This window comes from Takifugu flavidus, chromosome 21 (genome assembly GCF_003711565.1).
Source record: "Takifugu flavidus isolate HTHZ2018 chromosome 21, ASM371156v2, whole genome shotgun sequence".
NCBI lineage: Eukaryota > Metazoa > Chordata > Actinopteri > Tetraodontiformes > Tetraodontidae > Takifugu > Takifugu flavidus.
This window is the reverse complement of record NC_079540.1, coordinates 3,457,836-3,483,775: the sequence shown is the minus strand read 5'-3', so window position 1 is coordinate 3,483,775 and position 25,940 is coordinate 3,457,836. Positions and strand designations below refer to the sequence as shown.

The following is a 25,940-nucleotide window of genomic DNA, read 5'->3' as shown; positions in this document are numbered from 1 at the left end:
GGTTCGCCTGAGAAGCAAAGAACTGGAAGACGCGCGGGTTGATAAATGTACAGCGACAGCAGCAAACGTTGACGGTCCAAAGGCACATAAGGGCGACAACTGGTGCTTTTTCTAACATCCTGAAATCAGTCTGTCACAACTGTCTCACTCAGACACTCTGCAAACACGACTTCCTGTTGCTGAAGCAAACATTTGTCCTGCCGCGGCGACATGCTTGATGTTCGGAGCCTGGTGACAAATGCCTGCGAAGGCTAAATAAAAGAAGACAAAATCACTACCTGCGTGCTCTAATGTGCACTCAGACACCCACGTTATCGATATGCTGTAATTACTTATCAGTTTTGAAGCAACATTTAGGTGTCGTGTGTGTCTGTGTACAAAGCTGCCAGAAAGGAGTTACGTGGCAACTAGCAACAGTTAGCAGGGTGACAGGTTTACTCTGGTTATTTGCAGGACTGTATTAAGAATAGGATACAGTAGATTTGTGGTTGCAATTAAATACGCTATATCCAATTTTCTGAGGTAATTTGTTTTTTGTGGCTGCAGCCGGCATCTGCTGGAGCTGGTTAAGACTCTGTCAGGTGCATTTCATTATCCTCCCACCCTCCCCTGATGAACCTGTTTAACAGAATCAAGAACTCCAGAGTGAATCCAGGCAGAATTTTAAAGACTGCAGAGGCGCATTTTCATGCAGTCTGCCTCGCGCGGTCGAAAGTAATTACATTTAAACCTCCGATTATCTCTTGGTTTGTTTATTTTATTTCCTCCCGCTCTTTGTAAAACCGCGTGTGGTTGACTTCAAAGGGAAATTAGGGATTAGACATCGAGCCCAAGGAGCTGCAGAAGATGCAGGCCGATCTGCTTTAATCCATATTTCATATTTTCAATGTTATACAGCATGCGCTACTCGTGTCCATGGTAACCCTCGACCAAACATACAAACCTATATTTGCTGTGTAGACAGAATGGCCAACATAAGCACCACAGGTGCAACAGTTCTGATGCACTGTCAAAGGGAATTTTTCCAGGTTTTTCCAGCCTATCCCAGCTTCGTATGGGCGAAGGCACCCTGAAAGTGTCACAAGCTTATCTAGGGCCCTATGTAGCCATTCAGGGGTGTTGTACCGCACTGGGCGACGCAGTGGGGCTCTGAAGGTGTCCTCGCACCAGAACAGCTTGCATGTTTTGTGCACACCGGGCTTTGAACCAGGAACGGCCCGGTCCCCTACAAACTGAGCTACCACCGTCAGTGAATCCCTTAGATAAAATAAATTAAAACTCTTTCAAATTAAAACGTGCACCAGTTGAAAAACAACAACTGTGGCAAAGGCCAACATCTATTTGCGTACCGACAACATTTATTTCTTTTCTTTTGCCACAACAACGAGAATTTTATTTTTCTTTCCGAAACAAGCCCCCGGAGCAAGGGCCCCCACGTTTACGGTACTTTACCCACTAAAAGCACTCAGCTGCATTTACCGAGCATGAACTCGGTGCACTGGACACTTGCACATGCACCCATCAGATGCTATTAGATCACGCAGCCAAAGAGTCCAGACTCCTTCCATCTGCTTCAGCGGAGCAAAGCTTTCCACTTGTTGGCCTGCAAACACGAAGCGTCCTCCTTTGCGAGGAGCGTTAATGGAGGCCGATGGGTGTCACAGCAGGGGCGCTCTGCTGACGATGAGGCCAATGTGCTGAGGCAGATTAGCTTGTGCCCCACGAGCTCCGAGCGTAGCAGCGAAACACTGCACGTGCAATAGCCCGGCCATGTGTCGGCTAACATACAGGCAGCATTGGGGATTTTAATCCGTGATGCGATCGTGAAAAACGTATTCATGGCACGTCCGCTCTCAGTCAGTATATTCTGCCTTGTCTGACAGAGCACTCCCAAAGGGGTGCACGTTTTGAGATAAATAGAAATTACATAAGCAGGAAACGTTGCTGCTGGAATGCACCAACCACAGACGCATGGACACAACCTCCAACAGCAAAAACTGCCGGTTAATCCTATTTGGCTCTTCATCTCCTCTCCCGATGTGATCAACATTAATCGGAGATGTGGATCATCCATGCAATTTTCATTCCACTAGCCGTTCATTAGCTTCCAAATATCTACTGTACTTCCCAGAAAGTCTTTCCACTCAAACCTGTTTGCCATAAAACGTAATTGATTATGTAGCGCAGATCCCCCCCCCCCCCCCACCCCCACCCCCATTTAGTTCTCCTGTCGGCTTTCCCCTCAGCTTGGCTGGTCCTGGTCCTCAGCCCAGTCGTGCTCATATAGAGCCCCAAAACTAAAATGGTAGCCGCTGCAAATATTGACACAGTCACCCGAATCAGTGCCAAATGAAAGCCGCCCCAGTGACAGCGGCATCTGTGACTCCAAATGGAGCATGGCAGAGAATATTAACTAGGTGGAGAGTGAGAGGGGCAGAAAATGGGCGCAGTGTACTGATGCTTTCAATAATATCTCCTCTCTGGCCTACCCTTGAACCTAAAAAGCCTCAAGCCGTGCAGTTTTTCGCACCCCTCTGCCACGTTCTGGTGGTCTGATGGACTGATCCGGAGGGTGACGAGCACGTGTCATTTGAACCGACGCACCCACCGATGAGAAAAACGTGCCAAGTCCAAACGGACAAATTATACCCGGAATGGAGCAAGGGTTTACCATCTCGATGGGCGTGAGGAGAGAGAGCGGGTAAGCTTGTTAGCTGAAGAAGAGCAAAGGAGAGGAAGTGTGTGAATGGGAGAAAGGGTGTGTGTGCAGAGGGACAATGGTCCAGCCGGGGTGCAGTGATCCAGGCAGGACCGAGCTGTCGCCTGGCCTAGGCACCATATGCACTGTTTAAGCAGCATGCATGTCGAAGCACAAACGCTTCCAACACTTTGTGTACATTAAGTGTGCACATGTGTGAGTGAGCGAGAGCAAGAGAGTGTGTTATGGGGGTGGATGCTGATGTTATTAGTCTCGCATTTATAGTCCACATAAAATTGGCTGCAGAACTGACAGTTTTCATACATCCTCACTTGATGTGTTTCATGCTGTCGTTTGTGTTGCGTTTCCCGGCTGCTTTAATTATCGTCCAATGAAAGCACTGCCGCACACAGGCGCACCGCTGTCCTCTTTATTTATAGGCTGACACACTTTATGACAAAATAATTTAAATTTCAACAGAAATTATAGGTGTTGTCGTTGAAACGCTTTTCACCACTTTTTTTTGTCACCATTTAACACATTTTTGCAGATCCGCTACTGTGATTGGCACCTGGGGTGTCGAGCTCATTCACTGACTGACGCGTCACGCTTTACTTTTACGGCAAGCAGATGAGAGACTGTGACTGTGGGGAGAAGACATCTGAGCTTAGTTTGGGATGGTTTCAAGGACCAGCCAACCTGAATCCATGTGACGGTTGGGTGTGGCATCAAGTTCTTTGTTTGAGCCGCTTTCCCACTGCAGGAGCTTTTATTATTTTGATAAACCCCAGCAGGTTTCTACTGAAACCAAGAGACCTTTCCCTCAACCCCAAACTTTCTGTAAAAGATACCCGGTAGGAGGTACAAGCTTTTAGATTCCCAATAATTTTAGAAGAGTGTTGCACAAGCATCACTCTGACCGGGAATTAGCCAGACTTAGCCAGTGCATTGATTTCTGCAATCTTCACTTTGTATTTTCAACCATTGGTGTAAATAGCACCAAAGTAAGGGATCTGTGGGCTCCCAACACGTTCCAAGCTCTATGAGCCTCTTGAAAGTTGAGTCACTGACTTGGAATGACCAGGGCTGTTTTTGCGCCTCCTGAGTCTTTGGGAGAACAACTGACGTGCTGCCAGAGCTAAATGTTAAGGACACACTGAAACAAATTTGTGAAAAGTTGAAGAAGGGTCAATAGTTTTTGGAATGTTGAGGTCCTGTAGAAGCCACACATCACCAGGTGAATAAACCCCTGATAATACTGGGCTGGTGTGATGTTTGCTTCTTATCCATTCACTTTTGATTTGAACACTACAAAGGTTACATTCACCAAGGACACTGACCAGTTTCCATGGGTAACCACATCATGGCATTCTCTGGTTGATAATAACCTTTAATTGAGATACAGCAAAGAGCAGAATCTCTTCAGTCTTATCTGCGGGTTGTACTTGAGAAAAAAAAGTTGCAGCGCAGCACTGCAGAACTAATGTCCTCTAAGCTCATTAGTCACAGTTCCACGTTCTCAGAACAGACTTAAAGTAGATCCACTGAATGGATACCCCAAGAAGGGATGCAAGATGGTGTGGATTTGTGAGTATCCAGCTTATCTAGCCTCACTAGTCCCTGTTAAATGAGGACATGGCAGCTTTCTTTCACGTAACCTGATGCTTCCAATGAAGACAGACATAAACCAGCCATTGTTCAAGAACTTGCCTGCCTTTGAAACGGCCTTACAGCTACTAGGATGAGTAAAATATAGCCAATTGTTCAACGTGCCACTTGGCCGTGTGCGTAACTTTGCATTATTCAGCGCGATCTGATGTGGAAGTTAGTCTGGAGGTGCGTGCGCAGAGAGCGCAAACTGCACGCTCAACAGATGGGAGCGGGACGATGCTCGGAGGCTCCTTTGCGCTGTCGCCTCCACGGTTGTCATCCCCGCTCAGCGTCACCGGAGCCACCTGCTCGCATCCGAAGGTTGGTCGGGCGAGGCGACGGGGGGGGGGGGGGTCCGGTGAGCAAAGCTGTCGGTGCGAAACCAGAATCATTTCACTGGAAGGGAGGTTGTGGCAGCAGGAGTCGGCACTGCGGCAGCCAGAGGCGCGCACAAATTAATCAGTGGCCGATAGGATTTTTTTTTTTTGTCTGCAGCACATTCCAACTGCCCAAACGGGGATCGCACAAGCTCCTCTCACCCTCGTAAACGCAGCTCAATCGCGCCTTTGCTACATCTCGGATCTTTAGCATTCAGTGGGAGAAGGCAACGACTCTCCGAGGCGCACAGTACGCGCGAGAGGGTGGGGGTGGGGGGCATCATCTCCATAATCTAAACGGCTCCACGAAATAGACCGAACCACTACACCTGCCAAAAAGCATCTCTGCATTTATCCGATTTATTAATTTAATTCCAAACTCAAAATGGCACCAGCGGAAAATCCTCCTCCCGGCGCGTGTGCGTTGGTCACTGCGCAAAGTTCCAGGTCTGCCACAGGCTTTGGAGACGATCACACAGCTCATTCTTCCACTGAGGGCTGAGCGTTCAAAAGTCCACCTGTGTCTGTCTAACGAGCTGCTTTTCATCTGTTCTAAACCTCTCTTTGGAGGGGGGGCGATTTCGTGACCAGTACTTCCGTTCAGGTTCACAGATTGATGCTCCGCGCCAGCGGCCCCCACACGTTCACGCTTAAACGAAAAAAAAAAAAACAGTTTACGTAGTTAAAGCGAGCGTTTTGGCTACGACTACGTATGAAAACGAGCATACAAAGAATACATTTAAAAATATCACAGATCTGAGACAACCTGGAGCATATTGCGCAAAAAAGAGTGCAGCGGTCTGTGCCAGAGATTTGGAAACGCATACCTGATCGCTGTCAGCTGTAGTTATTTGATGCGGCGGCTATTCCCCGAACGGTTCCGTGGGCACAAATTAAGTTTTCCATCCATGGCACGTCTCAGATGGAGAGGGAGACGGGCATTCATTCACCAACGCTGCTGCGCTGACTCTTCCTCCACAAATGTTCACTGCGAGGCATTCCACTTCTGCGCCTCCGAGACGCGCCAACAAATGGCAAGTGTGGGGGAGAGTAAAAATTAAATCAGAAGCAACTGATTATCCCTAACAGTGTGAATTCAAAGTATCCATGGGTGAAAGGAATGAAGAAAAATGAGGGAAAAGGTGGCCAGTTGGGGGGAGAAGAAGAAGCCGCTTCTGTGGGTGTCCAGCTTTGTTGCAATAATAAATCCAAGTCATAGAATTTCCAGTGTTTGGCGCATTTAGGGACGCTGTTGTATTCCCGTGCAATGTCAGGACGCGCTCGCAGGCAGCAGCGCCGCAGAGTGATAACTGCTTATCTTTTCAGCTGATCCAAGTCACAGGACGCTCATTCATCGCACCGCAGATTTGAAAGGGGCAGAGCGAGATGTTCAGAAAAAAAAAAAAGATCTATACTGAAAAACAAAATCCCTCCTCCGCGCCCCGCTCATGTCCTCTCTTCTCCGTGCGCGTCTGCGGCTCTCGCCTGCTCTGGCAGTCGGGATGGGTATCCACAAGCGAGCGCCTCACAGTCGGGCATCTGGCTCCCCTGCAGTCGCTTCCGAAAGCGGAGAGCTAAGATGCGCGTCCACGCTGCCTCTCCGCTGGGGATCCGTCAGGCGCGCTCACGACACTGCCCCCCCGCCACCAAAACCACTGACGCCCCGCCCACCCGTGCACATCCGTCCGCAGTGACGTCAGGGCGCGCGGTTTTTCCAAATCAAGCGCATGCACACGGTTCAGATCTGTATAACAACTGTAAATTACTCAGAGTGGTTTCCATGGCGTTCACATTTAAGTAGCACGACTGGTTGATGTTAACGGGCTCAGCAAATGCTGCACATATATTTATATATGGCCATGTAAGAACTCAGAGCGCCTGGTCATCCGTTTTTAGGCATAATTAAAGCCATTAGCATCGATTTGGTGCTCTTAGCCAGAGACTCCAGCGTTCTGGATACTATGATAAGAAAATTGCCTACAGTTTGGTTCTGTGGTGGAAAATCTAAGCAGCTACAGGACTTGCATCCGATAACACTGTAGCAGAGATTGAACAGTGTATTAAACACTGAAGTCCACTTCAAGGACGTTGGCTGGTAATGCCTGAGAAGAGTCACTAAGGATATCTGTTAGGTTCAAACTGTTCATATTACAATGCTGTAACTACTTATTATCACTCCTGACCAGAACCCTGACCTACTTTAGCTGATGTTCTATCACCTCGGGATAGCAGTGGACAACCTGAACATCCTGTGACACTCCATCCCCCATTTTCCTATATGTTCCTTTTGTATATATCATGCGTTGTTGTATCCTGTGACGCTTACGCTTTATCATATGGCGCTAACATTTACGCTTATTGTAATCTTACATGTTCATGTGCTAGTATAAGAATAAACCTCACCGGGACCCACACTTGTAGCCCACACTGCAGACGTGTGGTTGCCCTTGCAGCAAGTAAACTGAAGCTTCCGTCTCATTCCTCTGATGGCAACAGCACGGGAAGAAAACTGATCACTTTCTCCCTAGCAATATCTGAAGGGGGGGTTCTAGAGGGCTGAGTCCTTGCACTGAAAACTACGGGTGTGAGGGACATGGAGCAGATGAGAATGCCATCTGAGAAATATCAGACATATCTGAGCGTTGCTGGAAAGCCCCGACAGGATTGTGTAGCAGGAGTCCAGGCTGGGCGGTATTGATGGGTTTCCTCCAGGATGGGCCGTCTACAAAGAGAACCTGGAGGTGTTTGCTTGTGGTGAAAGAAGGCAGGTTTGGTGATGGATCAAACCGGTTGGAATCCAGGACAGGATGGATTGCAGAGTTTGTGACATGGGGAAATGAAACACCTCTTGGTGTTGAGAGGAAGATCTTCAACCTTTGAGTTAGGTGTCCCAACTGTCGGCTCAGTTTTTTTCCAGAGTGTCACTGATGATGTTGATCATGATGGGAGAAACAAGGCACCCTGAGGGACATCACTGAGACTGGGGGGATGAAAGAGGTCCCTGGGTCTTGAACTGGGGTGAAGCCAGGAACTATTAAAGGATGGCAGCAATTCTCTCACGCAAAAACTGTCATTGGCGAGGGAAGAGTCTCCAGGCCATTGTCAACCCATGGTCAAAAACCGCTCTCTGGGGTGGCTTCCTTGGTTGGCTATCAGATTTTTTCATGTTGTTGCTCATCCAAGTGATGAACACGGGCCAAATTGGTGGTGAAGGAGGGCTTTTTCATGGTGCATTTAGGGCGGCACCTCAGGAAGGGTGGAGGAACAGTCAAGGAAATAGCATGATGGTCAGAGACGGTGAGGTCCAAGGTAATGCCACCATACATGATTTAAAAATGACCTGTGATTTGAATTTTTTTTCTCTCCAACAAACTTTTCTTTTTCACAACTCTGTCTCAAATTATTTTCCCGTGATATTATTTCTGCTCTTCCGCAGCTCCTGCGATTTGGACCAAAACTACTCCTGAGAGCTTTCTGGGAGAAAAAAATTGGACCAAAACGAACGCACAAAGCCGATCCGGGGGGGTTGCTGTCTGAGACGGATATAATCACGCTCATCTATTAGCACTGGGACTCACCATCGCAAGTAATGCTGCAGCTACAGTTATTGATGGAAAATTCTCTGCTCGGCACGTTTAATTCACTTACTGACTGATAGGAATCTGACTTTGCATTCCACAATTTGCTGTGACTAATTGGAAAAAAGGAATGAGGTAAAGTATAGTCCAATAGGAAGCGCACAGCACAGAGTATTTTCTGTCCTGAGTTTTGCTAAATATCCAGGAGCTCATGTAAACATCCTGTGTTTTGATAAGCAGTGTTCAGTCATCCTAATGTGTTTATTCCATTAAAAGTACAACTCATTCGAATTTGCCGGTTAAATAAGACTGGTGGGGTGGAGCTGGGCAGGAAAAGAAGACTCTTGTTTTATTACTTGTGACATAAGCTGATTGTAATTGTTACTCAATTGTTACTCTAAAACAAGGAAAATGTGAAATTTGGTTTAGAAGAAACTACAACTCTCTCTCTCACACACACACAGACCAACAGACAGACAGACCGACATTAGTTTTCACTTCACCCAAAGGCTTTACACAACCACAACCCCAGATTCATACCTCACCTTTAGAAGTCCATCATCATGAGTAACCTTTGGCTACATGAAGAAAAGCACACGACTTGGCTGAGTTTTGAACACCAGTGCCCCATATGAGAAGGAAAATAGTGCAGGCACACGCAGAAGAGGGCTCATAGACGCAAATTTCACGGAGAGCTCCATCACCACCAGTAGACGCAACATCATAACTCTGCCTAGCAGGAGTCTCTCGGTGTTTTTGTCAAAGATATTTATGTGCCTTTGTTCCATTTAACCAAATGGAACATTCTTTAAACATTAATTATGCACTTTTGCTTGACAGCAAAATGAATGGGAAACAAAGCTTTCAAGGAATTATAATCAGACATCAATATTCTCCAAGCACATTGCTGCATTGCACAAATTAATGCTCGTGTGGCATTAAGTCTCTTTTCTTGGGTCTAATTAATGCTTGGATGTTCACACTGAGGACAGGGCCAAACTCAAAAACCCTCCTTGATTAAAGTAAAGGAGTCGAATAATTACCGCCACTTAATCGGTCGATACATTCAAATATCGGCACTTTGCAGCGCTCACAAGACCATCACAGCAAACCTGCAACTTGGCTTGCCATGCTTCACGAGGCAGCTAGGTCAGTCTTTTATATTGCCCACGCCAACTGTTCAGCATACAGTTTTATACACTTTATGCTGTATGTACACATTAGCACAAGTCAATGGGACCTCCTGACCTGATTACCAGACATCTGCTGTAGCCAGCGGGGAGGGAGCTCCTATACAGAGGCGGTAAAAGAACCAGATAAAAGTACTGTAAGACCAAGGGAGCTAATCAGAGAAGAGCAGAACGTGAAAACATTGCCTTTTGCACACACGTGTATAGTATGTTTTGCTTTCTGACACATTCAGCATTGTTATGGACTAACGTGCATGAGCCAGGACAATACAGAGTATCTGTGGCCAACATTTTGAAGGTTAATGTGTGAATATTAAGGCCGTTACACTATGTGACCTTAATAACTCATTACAAGACGAGTTTTTTCTTCTCCAGTTTTAACATGGCGGCATGGGCAGGAAAGTACATTTCCTGTGTGAGTAACACTGTCAAGGCCAAACAGCTGTCGAAGAATGGTGCAATTGTAAATGTGCATGTTTTTCAATGGATGCCTGCTTTGAGGTTAAATTACCTTTCTGTGTTTTTTTATTTTTATTAAATCCACTACTTTCATCAACATGCGTAGATGTTATTTCCCAACTGGTACCGCAGGAGTTCCACAGTTTTCCTAAAGGATCTGTTGGTAAACTGTGAATTGCTTTCTAAATGTCAGTGCTCATTACAGCCGTTTAAGGTTCATCCTGTGATGCCTGTTGGAAGTTTGATAGAGCAACCTCAGTCAGAAACCGCACAGGCGCAACGGTATCTTTAAAATCTTCCCCATTTTCCATCGCTACGTTCCAGACTTACACTTCAGTAATCTGCTTCTCCGAGTTAACGCACCTTGTCTCTGCTTATATTTCAAATCAAGGCATGGCAGAGCAATGCGCTCTGGGAATATTTTGCAGATAAATGCAAGCATAAGATACCAGTGAAGTGAATCTTTATGGAGCTTGTTTTATTATTATTATTTTTTGCTGTATTTGTTAAAATGTGCATATTCGGATGCTCCCATGTGTGTTTTTGTGTGCAGGGGTATGTACAAGACTCGGATATGCAGAGGGGTCTGGAGCTCGGACAAAAAAAGCACTGGTCCATGAAGCTAACTACAATTCCTCCCTGATCAAATGTGACAATTATGATAGTGCTTCTTGGTACAAAACTCCCTTCTGGCTGCACCATCCATTCCTCTCCCATGCATTCTCCTCATGCCACCTCCTCTTTCCATCTTTTAGGCTGCTGCCCTTTTTCTGCAAACACGCAAACGTCTCGCTTTTTCTCAAAAATATGTTTCATCACTTTCCCCCACTTTAGCTTACTTCTACTTTTAAAGGGCATTGATCATGATTTAGAGGTGGACCAACCCAAAATGGGATTAAAAACAGACTGAGGAACCAGAGAAACACAACTACAGTCGGGAGACTATTTTACCGATATTTTACATTGCTGAAATATGCTAAGAAATAGTAAAAAAAATGGAATTTGGTCAGACCCACAGCCAATGGGGCACATCTGTGGAAAAAAAGCAAGCCATTAGGTCCAGAGGACTTCCTCTAGAGCTCAGAGACCACACTGATTGAGGCACAAAAAATCAAGAGCAAAATGTCCTCCTTCATTGTGACGTGGAGGAAGTTGGGGAAAGCCAGCACTCCACCCAGAGCTGACCTTCAGACCAAAGTAAACGATGTAGGGAAAAGCATCTTTATGTGACCGTGAGATGTGACAGAGAACCCAATGATTCCTCTGGCTGAGCTCCAGGGATCCAGTGTACAGCACATCACCAGTCCCAGCTTTATGGTAGAGTCCAGACAGAGGCCCTTGTGCGTGAAGAGACACCTGGATGGTGAACCTGGAGTCTGCAAAATGACTCTCTCCTGCTGTTGACAAGAGCATCCAAAGTCACGTCATGCTTGATCCTCTTTTTGTCCATTATCATCTCTGTGTTGAGGCACGTTGGGTGTGTCTCTGTGTATGTGTGTGTGTGTGTGTGTGTGGTGGGGGGGGGGAGTTCAGCAGCTGGGAAGCAACTCTTGCTGCTAAAAGGTCTGAATATGTCAATGCAATAATTTCTTTTTCAAAACAGTTTTGCAAGGACTTGATTTTCCTTCTTTAGCATATGCATGTAGCATACATGTGGCCTTAATATGATTATAAAAAGAAAAGGATCCAAAGTAAAAATTAGTTTAAAAAAGTAAAACAAAACACTAGGACCCCCAATAAATATAAGATGTTATGATGAACATTTAATTGAATATAACAGACCGAACTAAAGTAGAGAGCAGCCTGCAGCTAGTGTTACTAGCTATAACTACTACTAATTTAGATGAAGTGGTGACATTAAGTTACCCTGTAGGTGTAAATGTCAAGGTATATGGTTGTTTGTCTTGATGTGTCAACCCAGTGACGTACTGCTGGATTGTCCAGGTTCTTTGCTCTTCCCCAACTGGCTTTGTAAACCAGAGAGAGATCCATCAGCATGGTAAAATTCAAACCTTCAACCTCCAATTATAAAGTTAAATCTCTTGCTAAATAAGCACTAATTTGTGTCCATAAATTCAGAGATCCTCCCAGTTTTGAAACTGAAACTTGAAAGCATGAATACCGTCAAACTGAAATGAGTCGGCAAATTTTTCTCTCCAAATTTCAGGCAAATCTCTCTCACAAATCATCCAAATGGATGTCACCGGTCAGGTGCCGCAAAGCATCACGTCTGCATGCTTCTGCATTCTGATCCTTAAAGGATTGGATTTAGATCCCTTCATCCCGCCCTTGTGCTGTGTTTGTCCCAGTCTTCATGTCTTTTGAAGAACATGCGGTCTGCTGGAGTCCTGATGGGTCGTCAACAAAGTCAGCCTCATCATAATGCTCCCAGGCCCCATTTCCCCGCTGCTATAAATCACTCTTAGATCTGCTACCACGTGGCGAATGGGGCATTTCCACAGCCCCTCAGCCTCAGTTGGAATATTTCAGGTTTATCTGAAGGAGGGATGGCTTTTGTTCATCCGACAGTGACGGATCATGCGCTGACCACGACACCCCCCCCACTAACAGGCCCACCTACAGTCTATGGTCATCTCAACCCTCCTTCGAGGGTTCCTTCTGAGGCATCTATCACCTCACGCCGGCCTTCTTCTCATATACCTTCATCTTATCTCTGTCTAGGCCCGTTCGTCCCATCTCCTCACCCCCCTGCCCATACATCTAAGAGCAGCTGAAGCCCACAGAACACCACACTTTGTTGCCTCATCCATCATAACTGACTGTTGGCCAAACAGGTCTGGAGGGAAAAGAGGAGCTATGATTTAAGGCTACCTCGGTGTTGCTCTAAGGTGCACCAGCTGGAGCTTTGCTCCGAGAGATCATTTTGTTATCTTCGCTTCTGCCATGGCCATTTTGTTAAGAGTTCCTCAACTAATTAGCGATGACCAATACAATAATGTGCTTTTAGAAAAGACTTGTGACTTGTTCTGTTCCCTAGGCAACAGGATACACGCACCGCTGTATGTAAAGTTGCAAACTGGGGCTAAATAAACAATCATAATCCCATCATGCATCTGACTGGCCTGCATATACTGCATGTGGTTTATTTTTAAGAGGAATGGGGGCTAGGAAACTGTGAACATCGCCCGCATGGCGTGCAAGCTTCAAGCACGATCAACTCTACGCCACGAACGCAAGGTCTCGTATGAAGCGCAGAACTCTGGGAAGGGAAAAAAATGGAGCTGAATACCAAGAAGCAACTTAACATTTTATTTTAGGTTCAGCACATCATCTTCACAGCATCAAAAAATTCCTCCGAATTCTTGTTTTTGAGTTCACGGGACTCAGCCAACGTCGATAAACATAAAAGATGCATCTCCGCCTCCGTCTGCTGCCCAAAAATGAAGGTGTAATATTCTGGTTTCCTAAGGTGGAGATGTGATCCAGAGCCAGATTGAGTGGGCAGTGGAACCGCAGCACTGAGCTCCTGCTGGTGCACCTCTGCTCGGCTTCAGTTGCCAATCACGTTCAGACAAAAATAAGCGCAGAAGAAGAAATGAAATTGTTCCTCTGTTCACATAAGCATCTACCCCCGTGGAACAAAGGTGAGGCTCTGGTAAACAACAGTCTGAGAGCCACACCATGATTCCATCATGCCCGTCTCTCCTGAGCAACGAGGTTGCCGACTATAATCCCAGTGTGGCGCTTTTCTGTGAAGACTCGGCATGTTTTCTCCATGCTTGCATAGTCATTCCCCTGTATATTGTTGCACATGGACTGTCCATAATTTATAAACTCCAAGCAGATGCTTTGGTCACCTTTTTTTTTGAGTGAAAAGAGGACCGCTCACCAAAGTTCACTTGTCTATTTTTACGCTGCAACTGCGGCCCGGAACCGTCGGAGGAGATGATCTGTTTACACCGGGAGAAATATGAGGCCTCGTTGCACTCCATCACCGGGACTTAGGCGGGAGGAGGCCGTAAATAAAGCTGGGTGGGACAGAAGTGATGACGCCCAGCTTGGCCCTGCCCTGCCGGAGGCCGGTTAGCGATTTCATGCCGGCAGGAATCGCCCATCACCATTAGAGAGCTGCACCCTTTGAAGAATCGCTGCCAGTTCCATCAATCCGGGTCGAAGTTGCTCGTTCAGCATCCAAGCTTCAATGCTGGATTAAGATCTGGGTTGTGAAGGGACCGATGTCACGATAATTGAACACTTGGGGGACAAAAGTAGCACTACCTCGGTACTACCTGACCGTGCTCTCTTACCCTCCCTCTTGCCTATTTGCTCCTCCTTCCATCTGCACTACTCTGTTTAGCCTCGAGTCAGGTCTTCTCTGGGCTCTTAAATAAATGGAATCCTCACTGAGGCTATTGTTGAGAGCTGCGCCATAGACAGCACGCTCCAATAAGCACTCCAAACACTAAAAGGTAAAGGCCGCGGCCCCTGGTCTCTCGGCTGTTTGTGATCATGTGTTCGAGGGAGAGAGAGGAAGTGAGTGAAAAAGCCAGCAGAGCTTGTTATCAATTATGTTACACGCATGCACGATGAGTTGTGCAACGCGAATGCTTTTTTAAGAACACGCATACGCTCATTGATTGCATAAGTCGAGCGGCAGCAAACGCTGCACCAGGGTTGCGTCTAAATACAGTTTGTTACCACGAAAAAAACAGTTTGGACATTCAGGCCGGACGCTCCGCTTTCTGAGGAGGACTTCCATTTGGATTCAGATTTAATCTCTAACAGTCCATCTATAATTCATACGTGTGGTATCTTTTAATAGCCGAGCTCAAAAAGAGTCACAGCGTGTGCTCAGTGACACAGAAAGGGAAAAAATAAAATAAAGTCCCACACTGCGCACGCCAAATGCAAGTCATACGATGTTCAGTGGGTCATAAAATATTGAAGAACATACATAACGTTTGTCTCTTGAGACAAAGGCACTTGTGATGGCGAGGCCGCCGTTTCATCAGAGGCGGGCTTCCATGACCTCTCAGAGAGGAAACAGAATAAAGCCTGTCTAAAAAAAGAGCCTCTCATAAGGCTAATAAAGGAAGTAGAAAATCATTTTTAAAATAGAGTTTCAATATTTTTGAGTATTTTCTTCTCTTACCCATGCTTTAACAAATGAAAATGATTTAAAATGTAGAAATTTTTTTCACAGTGATATTTCCACATGACTAGATATTGAGGCCCACAATTAGCTGAAGTAGTGCTACTAGCATTAGCCACGCTATGACTGCAGTTAATGCCAAATTCATGTATTTCCGTTTCAGTGTGCACCAAAAAGAAATCCAAGCACGTTTTCTTAAACGTAACAGTCCAACAGTGAATTTGATATGTTAATAGATAAAAAGGATCACAAACAGTCATAATGTTAGCTCTATATTGCTGGTATTGAAGCCTTGATAGCATTTTAAATAAGTCGAAAGCGCTAAAATCCCAAAACATGGCGTTGTGGGGATTGTCCTTTGGAATAACAGTCATCCATTTCACCTCAACTTCTTTCCTTACATTATATTTAATTTACAGAGTTGTTTTGAGGAGGGGGGGATTAAGGAATAGAAGGCATCAAGTATGAGAGAAGCTCCACAGGAAAAGACTGGCTCACAGGTAATGATCCATCACTTGCTGACTCCATGACTTATAAACATCCCTGCTGCTGTTGGTAGTGCAAAGTCATTTTGTCACTAAGTATTTTTCATTAGGTTGGCCTGGCTGCTTTGTTGTCTGTGTAAATTCTCAGTCATCCAGGTCATTGTATCCAAGGTAGTTTTCTCTGTCAACTGGACTGGGTTTCTTCTTTTGAAGACGTTTCGCCTTCTATCCAGAAGGCTTCTTCAGTTCTGCCTTCTGGATAGAAGGCGAAACGTCTTCAAAAGAAGAAAACCTGGCTGCTTTCTAACTCCTCAATCACAGTTTGTGATTCATTATTTGCTCAAATTGCAAAAAGAACATCTTGAAATTTTGGTTTTTTTGCCCCTCACAAATCCTGTTACACTCGCTGGCTCTTTTTCACCTTCACTTGTATTGTTACCTGTTGACGTGGTAACTGCACCCACGTTAACGCACCGACACCCTACATCAGCCGTGTGCTGAGTGGCTGTTTCCACAAACGCAACAGCCATAATGTAACTCACTGCCTATATATGATGCAATAGAAAACAATATGTTGATTTTATATGTGCTGTATATCTAATATGTTGACTAAATTTAGTCTTCTAGACAGCTCAGATGATGAGTCGATCTAAGCTGTGCACCACATCAGGTCTGACTCATTAAATCTGCTACCACTTGGCGAATGGGGCATTTCCACAGCCCCTCAGCCTCAGTTGGAATATTTCAGGTTTATCTGAAGGAGGGTTGACTTTTGTTCATCCGACAGTGACGGATCATGCGCTGACCACGACACCCCCTCCACTAACAGGCCCACCTACAGTCTATGGTCATCTCAACCCTCCTTCGAGGGTTCCTTCTGAGGCATCTATCACCTCACGCCAGCCTTCTTCTCATATACCTTCATCTTATCTCTGTTTAGGCCCGTTCGTCCCATCTCCTCACCCCCCTGCTCATACATCTAAGAGCAGCTGAAGCCCACAGAACACCACAATGTTTTGCCTCATCAGTCCTGAGAAATGACAAAAAGGCAATGTAAGATGAGATCTATTTATCCTGTAACAAGGGGACGCATCCACGCTGTCAGCTTTTGTCCTTTAAACCAGTTTACCATCCTGAAGAACCACTATTATTGGGCACAAACTGTAGGCTGAGCCTGTCTCATTTTCCTCTGTAGCTTGTAAAATGCATGTAAAATTATGGACTAATGGACAAAGTGTAGAGGAAGCTGCGGACACCAAATCATCAACTTCTGCAAGCCTGCACTGACCATTCAGAAAACAACCAGTCCGACCAGCCCCGCACAACACGCAGTTACACAACTCCCACCAGCTAACCCTGTTGTACAGGAATATCTCTAACACAGAAGAGCAATGCTAGCTGCAGGGTCCTCCCTGACGATGAGCTCCACTGGGCTGGAAAACCGCAACATGAATAAATGAAGAGGCATGTTCATAAAAATCAACCTGAGCACCCCCACCCCATCCCACCCCACTGCTCTCATTAGTGTCCGCATTGTTCTTATGGTGGCTGTCAGCAATATTCGGATTTCATTTCTCTTGGATGCGGACAAAACTAAACTCGTTTACGCTGTAAATAGACTAAAAAAGTCACCAGCATAGATAAACCAGCCCCTGTCCACGTGATTAGACTGATGGTGCGTCATTTATATTAACAGGCAGTGTAAAAAAGATACTAGTAAATCTTAAGGTCCAACTTCCAGTGAATGATTTCCATTTGGATCCGTGAGCTGCTAGCACTACCCAGGCTCCCAATCCTTTAAAAGTATGTCCTGTATGTGTGTCAGGAATGAGTAAATGAAAGCAGTAATGGGGGTTCTGGGAAATTAACACAGGAAATTACCCACCTCCTGACCTAATAGTATTTCAGTTAGCCGTGTAGAGAAGCGCCAGAATTACCGAAAAAGTCACGTTCGCCAAATTCATGTGGTCCTGCGTCCAGCTCAGCCTCCAACCTTCTGTTGACGTGCTGGCTGTTCGACACTTTTGTCTTGCATCAAATATTTAAAAGAAGCGACTAGGGAACAGCTCTTTGCTGACATAATTGTTGTTGCTTTATTCCGCCCATTACAGGCCTTACTGGTGCAGAGATGCAACCCAGCTGCATTTATGCTTTTTTGCATCTTTCATCATTGTTTACATTTTAAAAATATGTGGTTGCTCAGTCGACACGGTTGCTGCACTCGGCTCTAGCGCAGAGTTCAAATTCTTACCACTTTTGGTTTTTGCAAATGCACATTGCCTCACTCATGCGTTATTAGTCAAGGATGCATGCATAGATTAATGCGGCTGGCCGGGGGTCTGCAGCACTGATTCCATCCTATTTCCTGTCTGGATAACGGTTGTTGTGCTAGCTGGCTAATGTATGATTGATAGGTGGAAAAAGAGACACTCCGCTGCCTCTGACTTTCCTCCCTCCTAACGCGGTTAATGGGCCGGTCAGAGGCATGTGCGGGTGTGCGCCTGCATGTGTGTTCACAGGTGCCATGGCCACAAACCGTGGCTTCATATTGATGGATATTTATGGGATTGATGACAACAGCTGTGCGACATGTCGGCCGGGTGCTTCCTGACTCAGGAAATATGAGCGCGCTGCGTTCCAGAGGAGGCAAGCTAAGTGAAGGAAAGTAACCCATGTGTTTTGCATGGAGTGGGTCTGAATCAAAGTGCTCACTTATCACATTACCTCACCACTCCAGACCCCCCCCCCCCCCCCCCCCCCCCCACCAACCCAACCACCACACTTCCCTTCAACCTGTCCTTGAAATGGTCCATCAACAATCTTAGTCAGTTTTACAAATGGTAAGTGGTCACCTTCTTCCTCCTGCCATCCACGCCCTGGTTCCGCCACATTTATAACCCTGTTATGTGTTTTCCATAATCCTCCCTCTCGTCCTGACGCCGAGGTTAGAGCAACGCTAAGTGCTGCTTGGCTTTCGTGGCATCAGTGGTGGTCGTGGCGTGGTGCACGGACTTCTTAACCATTTTAGCACCTCACCGCTGATTTACAAAGCATTATTTGTGTAATATATACCTGAGATAATTTTTTTCTGACAGAACCTTGGCCTCCGCACTCCGTCTCCTCTCCTCTCTGGGTGCTTATGTAACGACGTTAACAACAGTGGGGCCGCTTCGCCCTGGCCGGTGCCGGGGAAAGGGCTGTGAGGATGGATGCAAAGTGAGGGAGCGAGGGAAGGGATGAGCGGAATTTCAACGAGCTGTCCTTGATGACTGACCGCAGCGGTGCCGCCATTCTGTTGGAAGGCAGGCCGGCCAATCGGGGGATGGGCGAAGAGCGGGGGAATAAGAAACAAGTTGATGCGATGAGAGAGGAGGAATATTTAAATCGCAACCAGGTTGACTGCATCATGAGATAAAGATCCGTCCACCCGACTACCCACACCTCCATGTCTCTTCCCATTTCCTGACATCACACATCAAATGCCCCCCTTGCCCCCAAAACGCGCTCATATGTTTCTACCGCATCAGCACTCTGATGTAATAAGCGCCCGTCAATCGGGACGTGGATAATTTCAAGTAACCTCCTTCATTATGCAGCGTAACCCGATTCCATGCGGGCTCTGCTTTCATCTCATCAAAGTCGCTCAGTACGAGACCCAGGCGAGCGCTCGGTTTAACCTACGCGCCAGTCAGAAGGAAACCTCCGTGTCTAATGAGTCTCCGACGAAGGAAGAATGCAAATTGTGCCCGCTGTTTACAAAACAATGTTTTTACAAAACAAACATTTTTTGAACGGATGGAGTTTGCGGAGGTGGTCAAAGATCTGACATTGGCTTTGAGTTCACTGCACCCCAGACTACCCCCAATGCAACCACCCCCACTGAGGAAGAATAGGAGTACCGCCCCAAAGATTTATGAGCCACCATTAGCCTTTATTACTGTAAGTAACAATGAATAATTGTTTATAATCGGGACATCGGGGTGGTGAGAACAGTATTAGGATCCCCTCGTACATCATTGGACAAATGCTGGGCGTGGGGACGTTGAAAGATGAGACTGTTATTGGAAAAGACCTCACTTATTTGCAATTGTTTAACCCCCCCAGTGCATATGATTGCAAGAGGTGGCCAGGGGGGCACGAAGAGTTGGCAGGGTAACCCGCTCGCACGTGGTCAGCTGTACCTCTGCCATCAGCCGCCTGAACTTCTCCCCGCGGGCGGTTTGTTGCGCTCATTAACAAAAGTGCAATTAATCACAGCGTGCACGGTCACCTGGGTAACCAAAAAGCAGCGAGCGGCGGGAGTCAGTGGGGAAGTGGACTCCAGCGGTCTCTCTAAATGGCTCTAATATAACACGCAGTGCTGTAAACGATGCTGCAAGGTTGTTTGTCAAAAAGAACACCTACGGCACGCAAATACCTGGCATTAGACGGCAAAAAGACGACCGTTTGATCACACCGGAGAGCCCAAGAGCAAATAAATGCCCCCTCTTGGATTTTTATTCTTCTTGTGTCTTAACGACCTCCTGTTCTCACATTGCTGCGTGCTGTGCTGCATGACAAACCGCTAACGGGCTCCCAGCTAACATGTTGGGAGCCTCTACTCTCCCGCGACTCTCTTTCAATTTCCCTTCATGACTCATATGTTGGACAAACCATCACATTCCAGACGAATAACAATCAGATTTACTGCCGCTATAAAAACTGCAATTCCCCACGCCAGATGCTCCCTCAGGAGCGTTAGCAGGTAGATGATGAAAGCCGGTGAAACTACACTTCCCATGGGGCACAACTACATTGCCAGTGCTCCTTCTGGGGGTAATAAACTTGTATTGATCGCATGACAGCTCCTATTGAAATCAATGCAGGGACCAGTGTGACTGAGTGCAGGGACCATCAAATAAAACGCAGTGGTGCCGGGGTGCCGGGGCGCTTCCTCGGTCGATGACTTTGGTCTCATATTTTTACGTGAAGGGATGCCTGCATCCATAGATAAACATGCTACCAATCTTGGTTGTTAAGTAGGTTTTTGCTGAAATGGCCTATTTGTTGTCAATCTCCCTCAACTTCAGGTTATGGTTCAACCACGAAAGCTTCACCTAAAGAGTTTCAGGTTCATTACAGCAGAGATGGTGGGATATAACTTTGTGCATCAGACAATGTTTTTGAAACTCTGCTAGTGGCGCATTTTTACATTAGCATCCCAAGCTTGAGAAGGATTTCACACACAAGGATTATGGCAATATTTTGAAGTACAGGTATACACTTTACCTGACTTGAAACCATAACCCTGTAGCATACAAGCTAACAATACCAGTATAGCAGGAAATGCCAGAGGGCTACCTACTATGTGAAGCACAAGGCAGCTTCCCTAGCTTCATTTGTTTATACACTGGGTCTAATTGTGTCTGACCTGACAGGCATTGTCCACAGCAGCTGATAATGGATGGAATGTTTCCTGTTAGCTTAAGCCGAACAGGTATTTCAATTTCCCTACGGGGATGAATAAAGTACATCTAAATCTTAATTTTAGGGCATGATTTTTGCAGTGTAAATAAAATGAACTTGTACATTTCTCAAATTAAACTCAGATCACAAAAGTAATAAAAATATATTTGTACTTCATGTGTAGGAATAGTGGTGAGGGCACGCCTTAGCGGGAACCGTCCTGAAGGCATCAATCATGACAATAAAGAGTGACCGAACGTCATGACCGAATTTAGCGTAGGCTAATATAAAGGCTGCAGCCGCGCTCAAACGGCCCGCCCTTCAATCTTCACAAGTGGGGAAAATTACAGCCACGGCTGTTATGGCTGCCAGTAAAATTCTGGCCCGGGTCACAACTGTAACGGCTGATAACACGATTTCACCTCTCAGAGCCGACGTGCCATCACTCATTTCATTACCGATCAAAATATCGCTTCGGGCAGACGAAAATTTGACATTTGATAGAGGGACAGAGAGAGGACGATTTCCAAATGAAGGCTATGCAACATTATAAGCTACCTTGTATCAAAATCAGCCACTGGGACGCCAATAATTATCAGAGAATGTGGAGCAGACAAGGCCGATAACAAGACCCACGCACCTTCAAATTTCTTCCATATTAATAAATATTGTCATAAACCAAAAACTCCCGCTGGAGTTTATGAACGAGACAGTGGAATCACCATACCGAGATTCCATGATGGTGGATTACCCTTTAAAATATCCAGATCTTATACATTCTAACATGCAGGGTGATCCAGGACCAAGATCCTTGGCCTGAAGAGTTTACGCGCTATTATCAGGTAAGAGCATCAGTCCCTTACGCAAGATGTTGAAATAAGCACCTGAGTTTTTTCTTTTATGAAGGTAATCACCATGCTATTCCTAACCCTTTCAAAGATGGGAGTTTATTGCATTAAAAGGAAATGAGGAGGACGCGTCAAGAGACTTTTCATAAAGACTCTGATAATGACTGTGAACCCACAGTTGGGTGTGGGTTATAATAATCCCAGCATAAAATGGTGCAAGTGGATGCTAAAAAGGCAATACAGGTAAAGTAAAGGCCCATTTAAACTCGGGAAAATGGGCCTGATATCATGGATGAGAAGATGTCAAGCTGCTATTGGTACCCAGAAGGTTTGGAACCACTGCGAACCACCTGCCTGAAAGCTTTCCTCCATGTCTACATGGACATAAAGAGGCTAAATGCATCCTGAGAATCGTGGTTGGATTCCCTCCCCTTGCCTCAAACATACATATTTCTTTGACAGATTTAACTCTTGTGATGTGTTCAGGTTATATTGAAAATTGGAACAAAGCTTCACGCCAGCTGCAGCAGCAGCTATGTAAACACTACGAGGCAGGTTTGGACTATTTATGTCACTCCTGTCTCTCTAAGGAGAACTCTATATTTTGGGGTTTGATGGGGCGCCCCTAGGGGAGAAATAGCACAAAACAACTTGATGGCACTCTGGGTCAAATGTGGCCCATCCCTGACTTTGGTAACCCATTTTGCCATGTTATTATTTACTATCCATATGAACCTGGACACAAGTGTTCCAATGCAACTGAAGGTCTCTTCTTTTCTGGGGTCTGAGCCACGCTGTGATTATTGCTGCCTCTTCAGGCGAACACGCAAATATCAACCCCTTCTTCTTCACCAGTGTTAATATTGAAATGATCCCGCTGCTTTTCACAGTCAGACCACAGCCACAAACCCGACAACACTGCCATAAAAGTGGATCGTAGATTACTGGAGGTCGACGTGTTTTCCCCACCAACTGGCCGGGGGGGTGGGCTGCAGTTGTTTGACAAAACAAAGGACTTATTTTACACACATGCAGAAATCGCTGCTGCTACGGAAACAAACTAAAAAGAGCAATGAAGTGCATATTTGTTCATCGTAGGTATTTATTCAGAGTCACTTGTTTTCAGTTTATGCTGTGGTTCAGGCACGGAGGGACAGGCTTTAAATTGGATCAAAAGTGACTGCTTCTGCAGCTGCATTACGCACAGGCACGCACAGTTAGCGAGTCACGCTACACTGTGTGTACGCTTATGCAGCTACATCCTACAAGGAGGTCTTCCAGAAGTTTGCATGAACCAGTGGGGATAAAAGGTATCCTCGCTTAGATAAACAGATGGAATGTATACAGTATGCCATTCATATTTTATGTATAGGTCATAAAATATACAGTGGTGATTAGCAAAAGCTTTCTCCAAAATCCAGCACTTCTCTAAAGAGCAGAGCAAACATTTCCTGATACTGCTGATGTGTTGAATGCCGACTTGCTCTTAGAAGTTTGCAGGAATGTGCTTTCACGCTCGTATTTGCGCTGCGGCCGAGCAGATTTCACCGACTTCCAGCTCCCCAAATGCGACAAAAAAACAAAGAACCGCCGTGTCGTCCTATATAGCTCCCCAACGTTAGCGCTGTTGCTATCATTGTGCGCTACGAGCACAATTTCACAGCAGACACGGCGCTGTGTGTTTTTGTGTACAATTGAAAACAGGATTATGATTCAGTCCAGAGGGTGTACGAGTGTGTGTACGAGTGTGTGTGTCTGTGTGTGTGTTTGCAAAGCATGAAATGAGAAGCAGGATCTAAGAATGCGTTAGACTGAGACATCAGCATAATGGAGCACATAAAACACACAGTGTTACACACCTGTAGCTGGAGAGCTGCAGAATCCCTGCACCTTCTCCCTCAGCAGCCTGACATCCAGGCTCTGCCCTCAGCCTTGCCGGGGAGAAATTGCCGTCTCTGCCTCTGGAAGTCAGAAGCACAGAGACAAATTGGAAGGCTTTAAGCAAAGATTGCGGTTTAATTGCAGCGAACTCCAAACTACGCCGCCCTGCCTTCATTTCTAATCCTCCACAGAAGCCAGAATCAGCCATTACTTGTTGTTCCGTGTGTCATAATGGCGGGTGTCACCCAGGGCAACGAGCCACACAGGACTGATGGTTAATGAGGACGACTCTCGCGGGCTCCTTATCACAGCCGCGTCACCGCACTGACACTTTTATTACCACGCGTCATTCAAGGTGCTCGGAGCGCCAGAAGGCCCGTCACCATCTCCTTTACCTGCGCACATCCGAGCAAGCTCACGTGCACGTGCGGGGACGGAGGAGCTCACTGCGGCTGCAGCAGAGCAAAGTCAAGATAAGGGCCACTGATCCTTTGAGAGTTTTACTATAACAATGTGGCTTCAAAGAGGATCAGAGGCCACAATAACTGACACAGGAGAGGTGTTTGGTCTGGGCGCCTCCCCGGGACACCTCGTCTTGTTGACATTTTGCTGTGGAAACACAAAGAGAGGCCGGGTGGCCGAGTCCATCTTATCAGCTCTTTGTGCTCAACAGGTTGGATGCTGGCTGGAGGGCTGCTGGGAAAATGGCAGATTGGGCGTTTTGACGCGTGTTTCCCGAGCAGACGGGGTAACGGGTACCAAGGGAAGCCTTTTTAGGGATGGTCCTCCAAATGTCTAAGGTGTCCAGACTCTTGTCCTCATTTTTTGTTTTCTTTTTTTCTGTTTCATAAACCAAGAAGCAAGAGACTAAAGGTAAATCCAACAAAAGAAATCTTCACCGAAGGAAACCAGTGAACGTCTTATACTGGGCTAATCACAGCTGGCTCGAAATTCTCTCTTTACTCCTTCTGGAACCCAACTGGTTACTTCTATTTCCCCGTAGATACTTAAATCTAATTTGGCCCATTTTTCTGGTCAGACTTTTGCGAGAACATTATCAGGTTATTAGTTTTGAAGCACAGAGGTGGTTTAACTGGCACTGCCGGTTGTAACGTTCAGTGACTTGTGAGGTGGACTTCACATTATATGCTTGTTTTTACGAGTTTCGGGACTATTTTATTTGAGGAAGCTAAAAGAAAAATCCAGCAGTGCTGAATCAAGCCTGATAAGTCAAATATCTAATGTTTAAACACAAACAGCTGGTTTCAAAATGCTTTTTCTCTTCTTTGGCTTTTCTTTTTTTAAGCCAAAATCAACCACCCAGCTCTCTTTTTCCTTCTTCTGTCGTCACTTTTGAGACTCATCCATGTTTCCTCCTGTCTTCCTGTTTGTGACACATGGCGGTAAACGCCGCTGCGTTTCCCTGATTAGCATCCGCGCGTGCCTGCGGGCAGGCGGTGCGCGCCGCCGCCGTCTTCTGTTGCTCAAGCGTTGACAACTTGATTAACCGGTGTCGGTTTCCAGCGCTTGACTCATGGCGTGTGGACGTCTCTTCTCTTAACGCTGATAAAAACAGGCAAAAGAAGGAGCTAATTCCTTTGACACATCCGAAATATCCAGCCGCCGGGTGAGGAGCTGCTCGCTTTACCCGTGTTTGCTCCCAAGCACATTGAGTCAAAGTTTAGGGATGTTACTCAAACATTGACCATCACAGCGCCGGTGCTGTTGATCTCCCAGCGGCCCCCTGTCACTTTGCTTATCACGACACCCCTTGAAATAAAACACGCACCGGCGCCAACCAGCCCGTCTTTGAGTCACAAGTGTACAGACCTGAGTCAACATCATTACTCTGTGCCACTCCTCTCTGGAGTACAGGGATTTTTTTTATTTTTTTTCAAATCTTGAATACACACTGGTTGCTTTGATCCCGAGGTCTAGAGGAGCCCCCCCCCCCCCCCCCACCCATCCACACAGCAGCCGTCACATTTGGTAATGAGACATCCTGGTCAAAAGGAGAGGAAACATTCAGGCAGACCCACATGTACAAAGATGTCGACATGCATATTTATGAGATCCCGCTAACGCTCAAACACGTGCGCAGCGGCTCCGCGTCTTCATCCTCGAGCTGTCACCGCGCGGAGAGAACGTCTATTTCTAGCGCCCCGACGTCCTTTTCAGTTTTTTTTTACTTTTTGCACCATTTCTGCACGGGTTGA

At 46.2% G+C, this 25,940-nt stretch overlaps 1 protein-coding gene and 1 long non-coding RNA gene across 17 annotated transcripts in view; one reads left to right on the top strand and one right to left on the bottom strand.

Moving 5' to 3' along the window:
* The window catches only part of adgrb2 (adhesion G protein-coupled receptor B2), a 138,497-nt gene extending 132,162 nt beyond the window's left edge, over nucleotides 1-6,335 (bottom strand). For 11 of the 16 annotated variants that reach the window (XM_057020415.1, XM_057020417.1, XM_057020427.1 and 8 more), the window contains exon 1: nucleotides 5,553-6,334. The gene's annotated coding sequence lies outside the window, so the exon portion shown is untranslated. Of the gene's footprint in view, nucleotides 1-5,552 lie in introns of all 16 variants that reach the window. The other 5 variants (XM_057020418.1, XM_057020423.1, XM_057020424.1 and 2 more) reach the window with 1 other exon arrangement.
* LOC130518098 (uncharacterized) lies at nucleotides 3,941-10,049 on the top strand. The gene is made up of 2 exons (XR_008947932.1): nucleotides 3,941-4,669; nucleotides 8,162-10,049. It is a non-coding gene; the product is annotated as an uncharacterized LOC130518098 (long non-coding RNA).
* The last annotated feature ends 15,891 nt before the right edge of the window (nucleotides 10,050-25,940 follow it).